The sequence below is a fragment of the Poecilia reticulata genome, linkage group LG19 (assembly GCF_000633615.1).
Source record: "Poecilia reticulata strain Guanapo linkage group LG19, Guppy_female_1.0+MT, whole genome shotgun sequence".
NCBI lineage: Eukaryota > Metazoa > Chordata > Actinopteri > Cyprinodontiformes > Poeciliidae > Poecilia > Poecilia reticulata.
In genome coordinates this window covers 19,466,689-19,473,774 of record NC_024349.1, presented here as the reverse complement: position 1 = coordinate 19,473,774, position 7,086 = coordinate 19,466,689, and positions in this window count along the sequence as shown.

The following is a 7,086-nucleotide window of genomic DNA, read 5'->3' as shown; positions in this document are numbered from 1 at the left end:
GCGTTGTTATCTGTTCGCTGCGCATTGCAGCTTCACTCCACTTGATCCACTTCTTCTGCGCTGACTTTGTGATCTGTTGGTTCTGCCCGGTTCTCGGTGCCAAGCGGCGGATCACAAGCTTGCCTCAGCTGCTGTGGGAGAGAAGCTGCTGACCGCTCGGAACGAATCGGCAGAGCGTGTTACGTCCTGGCTGGGATCCAGTCTATTTTTTTTTTTTTTCTGTCCGTCTCTCTCAGGAGTTTCCACTTAATTTCTTCCCTCTGGCTGCTTGAATCCCCACAGAGGGGAAGACTTTGTAGAGATAAAAAGTTCTACCTCTTTTTGTTGCAGTTTGATWTAAAACTGACAATGAGGCCCAGGCATGTCTCACTCAGGCATTAGATCGTTCTCTGACACTGTGATTTTTCATGGAGGAAGCGTAGAYAATGACTTTGCATCTATGTGATAAAAGATGAATTGTTTCCTGTCTGTCTGATTAATAGATTAATTGGAGGACGCCGTCTCCTCAGGCGTCCTCCAACATCCATCATTAGATCACWTGACCTGAGTTAGCTTTAGCTATAGAAGTTACACTGATAGACATGTCGGATGGGAACTTTCTCACTTCATGTTCTACCATTAAATGGAGATTATAACTAACAAATGTCATTTTTTTCCAGTAGCAACTTTCACAAGAATTCAATAAAATTAGCTTTAAAACAAGACATTTTCAGGGATTAAAACAAGGGAATATTACTGTTATTGTTACCAGTTTCTAACTTTACTTGGTGAACTGTTTGTCGGTTTACTGGTTTAGCATTGGCGCTAAGCTAATGCTACTAGTAGGGCTTTTATTTTCCTCTGTCCTCTTTTCCTCTTCCTGTCCTCATTTGCTTCTCCTCCTGTCCCATTTTATTGCCTCAGACTCTTTTCCCAGCGAGCTCTGATGGATAATTGATGTCGTTGCTCTCAGCGTTGCCGCTGGCAGCAGGAAATGTTTGGTGAATCTTTYCATCTCTCTGCCTGGGTGGTGTCTCTTTCTGCTGTGCTTYCTCTCTCTGATGGAGCCGCTGCTGCTGATGGTGACGGGGAGGAAGAGGACTGATGTCTCATTTAGCATAGAGAAATAATAAATCTGTAGCATTAAATCAATGTTATCCAAAATAAAATACAAAAACTGCCAGTTTGTAAATGACTAAAATCGCCYCAAAAAAGATTAGAAAACTTTTCCCCGGAAAGAAAGTATATAAAACACTTGTTACATGTACTTGCACACACAAAAAAAGAATTGCTGTGAAACTTACAGGACTAAACATTTTATTTTAGGGCAACATGTCGAACACTACTTCAGCTTTTAAGCTACAAAAGGCATCAAAACTCAAAGTTTTAAACATTTTTGTCCTGCTTTCTACGGAAAATAAACATAAATTTGATCAGTCTTAAAAAAATTACATTAAATAAAAGTAGGAAGAAATCTTTATTTATAGATGTGGGGTTTTGTTTGTACCATTTCAACAGAAGAAAGTTTTCCGATTGCTTGAAGGCTTGACTTGAGTTTGCTCATATGAGGGAGGCTGCTGCTCCTCTGCAGGCAACATGGTGAAAGAGATGCTTTGTAGAAGATTAATGCTGCTGGTGGAGCTGCAGCACAACAGGAATGTTGTCCGTGCCAAGTTGCTATGAAACCCAGAGGAATGGTTAGGGGGTAACCGGGGAGGGGGCTGAGGGGGGGTTCATGAGGGGCTCCCAGGAAATGCATGCTAGCTTCTCTCTCAGAAAACCTAAAAGGTTTAATCATAAGTGTTTCTGTTGCATCCTGGTTAATGCAGGTTGATTTATTTTTATTTATTTTGCGCTATTTGATGTTTTTTTTTGCTCCTGAGATAAAAACCAAAAGGATGGAAACTCAGAAATGCAGTCTTTTTGAAACAAAACGTCAGACAGGAGATAAGRGGGAAGATGAGCTGTGTTTATGTTTCGCAGCACAGTAGAAACACGTGAACCAGTTTGACCAGTTTCCTGTGGGAAAGAAAACTGCAGCCGAAGGCAGAGGGACCGGGAGAGTCGGGACGTCCTGTGGTGTCGTCATGGTTTCAGCGCGGTGGAAGTGTGTGTCAGAGGACGACGCTCAGTCAGTTGGGATGTTTGTGTCTGTGAGTGGGTGTTGGTTTAACGCCCAGCAAGGCAGGGCGTTCACGGAGTGTGTCAAATCAGGATGTCAAAGACAATTCTAGTAGCCTATTCATAAAAAAATGACAGTGTGTAGTTTGGTACATTATGTCTTTTTAAAATTGTATCAATTGCATTTTACTCATTTYTGAATAAAAACTATCAGCCAGCTCAAAATTACTAAGTAGAATTTAGTTATAGTTCATCAGTAAGGTAAACAATATTAAGTAATTTATAAATTCTACCCAGTGGGTACTCCTTGGTTTTAACGGCACTGATTGCAAATGAAGCTAAATTTGGAACAGTGCACAGTGAATGATCCGTGGCTGTTGTGGATTTGGTACAACAGAAACTCTTCTTCAACCGGAAATTGTTAAATCAGTATGTGTTTTACTTACAGTTGAAGTTCTTAAAATCTATTCAGTTACTTTAATATTTTCCCACCATCACTGCGTTCAATACRTTAATCACAGGTCTCAAATTTTATTGTGGTGCGACCATTTAATCTCGTATCCACGTAGTTCTCTTTTTTCTCATTGGACTTTACAGTTTTGCGAAAGTTTGTGTCACAAAACATCAAACGGACATCTTAACTGTGGTTGCAGCTACTGGAAACTAACTGCTAGTGTACCCTTGCTAGCTAGCTAGCTTGCTAGCTTTTTGTACATCCATCGTGGGTAAGTGCAAATTTATCACCAGTTAGCTCAACGATGTTTGTCTTCACCATTTAGGACAATCCATTGAATTTATGTATGTGCAATTATTAAAATATGATTTTTTTGTACATCTATGTCGTATTACAGGTCTTAAATTCTGTTCATAATGGTCTTTAAAAGATCTGAAAAAGTCTTAAATGTTATTCGTTAAAACCTAAAGACACCCTGCATCCCAATCTTTCAGCTGAAGTCCTGTCTCCTCTGTGAAACYGATATGTTTTGGATTTTGTATAGATTCAACTAGAGAAAGGGGAACAAATTGGATTTTTTTTACTAATCTTTTGCTAAGCCTGAATGTATATGAATTTAATTGATCAATTTGTCTGTGAGGGGGTTTTATGACTGAAAGTGATTGCGTGAAAAACAATTGKTTTTTTTTGCTGATCCACATCCTGACTCCGTCGCCCAGTTTGTTTTTCAGCCTAWGAGTGGCTGACTTCAGATCAGGTTTCTATTGATTCATTTATCTGTGGACGTTGGAAGAGGATCCTGCAGCCGAACACTGAGCTCGTCTTACAGCTTTAATGGACAGAAATGTGTTAGTGACTGCAGCCTGCTCTCTGGGGCCAGGGTCGACCAGTTTCCAACCCACACTGGGACCAGTCTGGGACCATCTGTCGTTTTRCCTCTCCATCTGTGGCACAGAGAGGTGGTTGGTTTCACTACAATTTTCAAAAGCATGAGCTCATTTTCAGCCATTATGTTTAATTAGGCCTAATTTTAAGATTCTCAAAGAACATAATTTAATTTTTCACCATTTAACTTSTGTTTTAAATTTTTCTTTTGGCTTTTATTTTTTTGATTTGGTAAAACATGGCTTCCACTTTCATTGTTTTCAGAAGGTTTCCAAACACTAAAAGTAAACAGTCTATAAAATGGAAATCGTTGTYGTTGTTATTCAAATTAAGTGGATAAATCTGAAGGCCTGAGATTAAGCTGTTGACSTTTTTCTGGCTTTCTAGCCGCCGGCACTCAGCTCCTCTCGGCTCAGCGAGCGAAGAAATGGAGCATGACGACATGATTGGTCTGATGTACAGAGAAAGAAGAAGAAGATGGGTCAGAAAGGAGGAGGAGATGCTGGATTTGTTTTTGGATCATTATTTTCCATCAGGGTCCGTTTGAACCTCTATTTCTTTTTAAGTTTTTAAAAGATTTTTTTAGTTACTTCATGTAATTACAATGTGACCTTTTGAGTCTTCATTTTGCCTTTTTGAATACAGTTTGACCTAATATACACTTCCTTAGTTTTGAGCCATCTTTAGTCCATTGTGAATGATACATATTATACAATCAGAAAATAAGAACTGCAAGAATTTATACTGGCTTTTGAACTGGGACTTTTGGTAGATCACGTCAGAAGATTAATGTCAGCCCATTTTAACCAGTTCAAAACCAATTTGGATCAAAATTCTGTTGTAGTTCCAGCCATTTCAGATCTGAAAAGTTAAAGTATCTGRATGTAGTCCTCCATCCACTTTACCACTTGTAGCAAAACAAACTCTCAACATGATGCCAGTTTCTTCAAACTACTAAACATTAGCTTGGTATTTGTAATTTTTCAGAAATTGCTCCACAAAAACTCACCAAAACCAACATATTTAGTTTAATGTAGTAGTAATAGTATTTGAGTACTTAAAGAAAACTTGGAATCCTGCAAATGTTTAATAATTTCTCCAGATTGTTTGTTTAACATCCTTGTTATGTTTTAACAATTTGCACTTTCTCCATATACAGGGATATTTGAATTAAATCCTTAATTACTGTTTGATAGACAACATGTAATTAATAACATCAGAGCGACTTCTTGTAAACTCCTCATATAGTTCACGTGACTCATTGTATTTTTCCGATTAAAGTTTGACCTTCGACCTCGCTTCAGTTACAGACAGCAGTTTACACGCTAACCGAGACGAAGTACTGTGGCACGGATTGCTGCTCTGCGCTGCATTAATGAAAGCGACTCATTAGCCCAGCACAGTATGTTCAGCTTTAGTCTGCCATCATATCTGTTATCAGAGTCGATAACGTAGCTGTCAAGGTCAGGACTTGTGAGCATATCTGTTCCACAAACAGCTAAAAATGACTTAGTGGGATTATATTGCAGATCACTTTTATTGCTGAAAGTTTTTTCTAATATTCCTGGTGGTAGTCAGACAATGACCTGATCGTTTTGCTGCTTCTGGACCAATCACAGCAGAGCTTTTTTCTTCGCCTATTGGGGCTGTAGCTGACTTTGACCCCAGAGGTTCATTAATTCAGATGGACTCTGTGGCTGTCAGCCAACTCTGCTGACTCATCAGAACACAGATGACCACACTGGCTCTGTGTGTGCATGTGCGTGTGTGTGCGTGTGTGTGCGTGTGTGTGTGTGTGTGTGCGTGTGTTTCCTGAACACTCACCTTCTGTAACAGAGGCATAGAAACAATGGAATCTGGCAGGATTACAGACGACAGATTAAGGTTTAGTTCCCCTCAGAGGCGGTGGTTGTGAATCAGCGAGGGAGGAAGGTTCTGATCGATCTGCTCTGGTCACATGGTGACACTTTGAGCCCAGGGAACATTCCCCTCCAACAGAGTCTGCCCGCGTGGCAGACCGGTCAGTGTCAAACTTKTATTGATTCCGTGTGTGAATCTCCAACAGGTTTTTCTAAAGGAAACACACTGATTTTTGGTTTGATTTTCTTCAATCGTACATGGTTGTTATAATGTTCTGAAAGGCTATTCCTTCCCTGGTTTAAAAAGAAAAAGCAATTGTTTTCATATTTTATTGTCTACATATATCCCAGTTTCTTCTGGCATTTYGTCATTGTTTCCATTTATTAAAAAAAACTATCATAGCTTTAATGAAACCGCTTATGTTTACCTTGTACAATATCTGAATTGTATGGCAGACRTGTTTAGTTTAATGTCTTTGTTAGTGTCACAGTCTTGAAATTGGTAAATCAGGTTATAATTTACCAAGAGTTTTCCCTCTTTGGATTTTGTAAAGCTTTGATTCACCAATACAGATTTCATTTAGATTTTCCTTAAAGAACTACAGTGTAGCAAAGTATAAGAAGCACTTGTTTTTATACTTTGCTTTCAGATGTTTTGGAATGAGCAGTCATTGATTATTTCTTTTGGGAGTGAAAATGATGTTGTGTGTGTGTGGGATAATCACTTTGAAACAAAGTTTTAAGATTACTTCAAGACAAAATAACTATGGAGTTCACAATTGTAATTTGTATCTTTTATATTAGCTTCTATCATGGCTACCATTACTTAAACAGCTAATTCTGCATATTTTATAGAGAATGCAAATATTTACATTAACTAAGGTTTCCAAAAGACTTCAAATACTTCCTAAAAACTTAACAGATGAAGATTGAAAGCTGCCTTCCTGTTATCTGCTGAAAGCCTTGATCTCTTTCTGCCTCAGACACAGTTTTCTTTCAAATCGTTTTTGTTTTACATTCCTGTGCTTCCTCTGACTGATTTTTTTCCCCAAACACCTCACTGACACTGAAAATAGCTCAACTTGAATCACAATCCAGTAACAGTGTCCACAGAGTGTTGYCRGTAAACTGGGAAAAGCTGGAATCTGCCGATTGTCACCAGTTGTTTTCTTGGCATACATCTAACAATGCTTTAATCCCCTCTGAGTTGCTTTGTTGTAGTAGAGTTTGAATAGCTGTGATTTTATTGCTATTTTTACCCACAGTTAGGAAATCAGCGATGAATGGAAGCTATAAAAAAACTTATCATAGGTGATCTTTGTCTCCGCTTTGAAATCAGACTTTATRCGTGACTCAATAAAGTCATATAAACTCCCATGTTAGTCGACAATGCCTTCCTAGCCCAGTTGTGCTGCATATGTGTTCTCCTGTTTGCAGGAGTGAGTGGGCTTTGCATAGGCCACAGSAAGACAGGAGAAACTATTTGTAGATGTAAAATGTAAGGGTGAAATTACACAAATCAATAGAGAAAATYGTGATGTGATGAAACTGTTATATGTTCATTTCATGAACTGATGGAAACAAATATGATGATCAGTGACWACTCCTTAAAGCTCTGCCATATCTGTAACTGTCATGACTTATGTAGGGAGGATATCAGATGATGAGCAAAACAGATTGCTGGTGTGTTAAAAAAAAATCTACTTAAAACAAAAATAAAGAATGCTTAGTCTGGTGGGGGGCAAGTAAAGCCTGGCGACCCGTCAGGCTTATACTACACTATTAGTT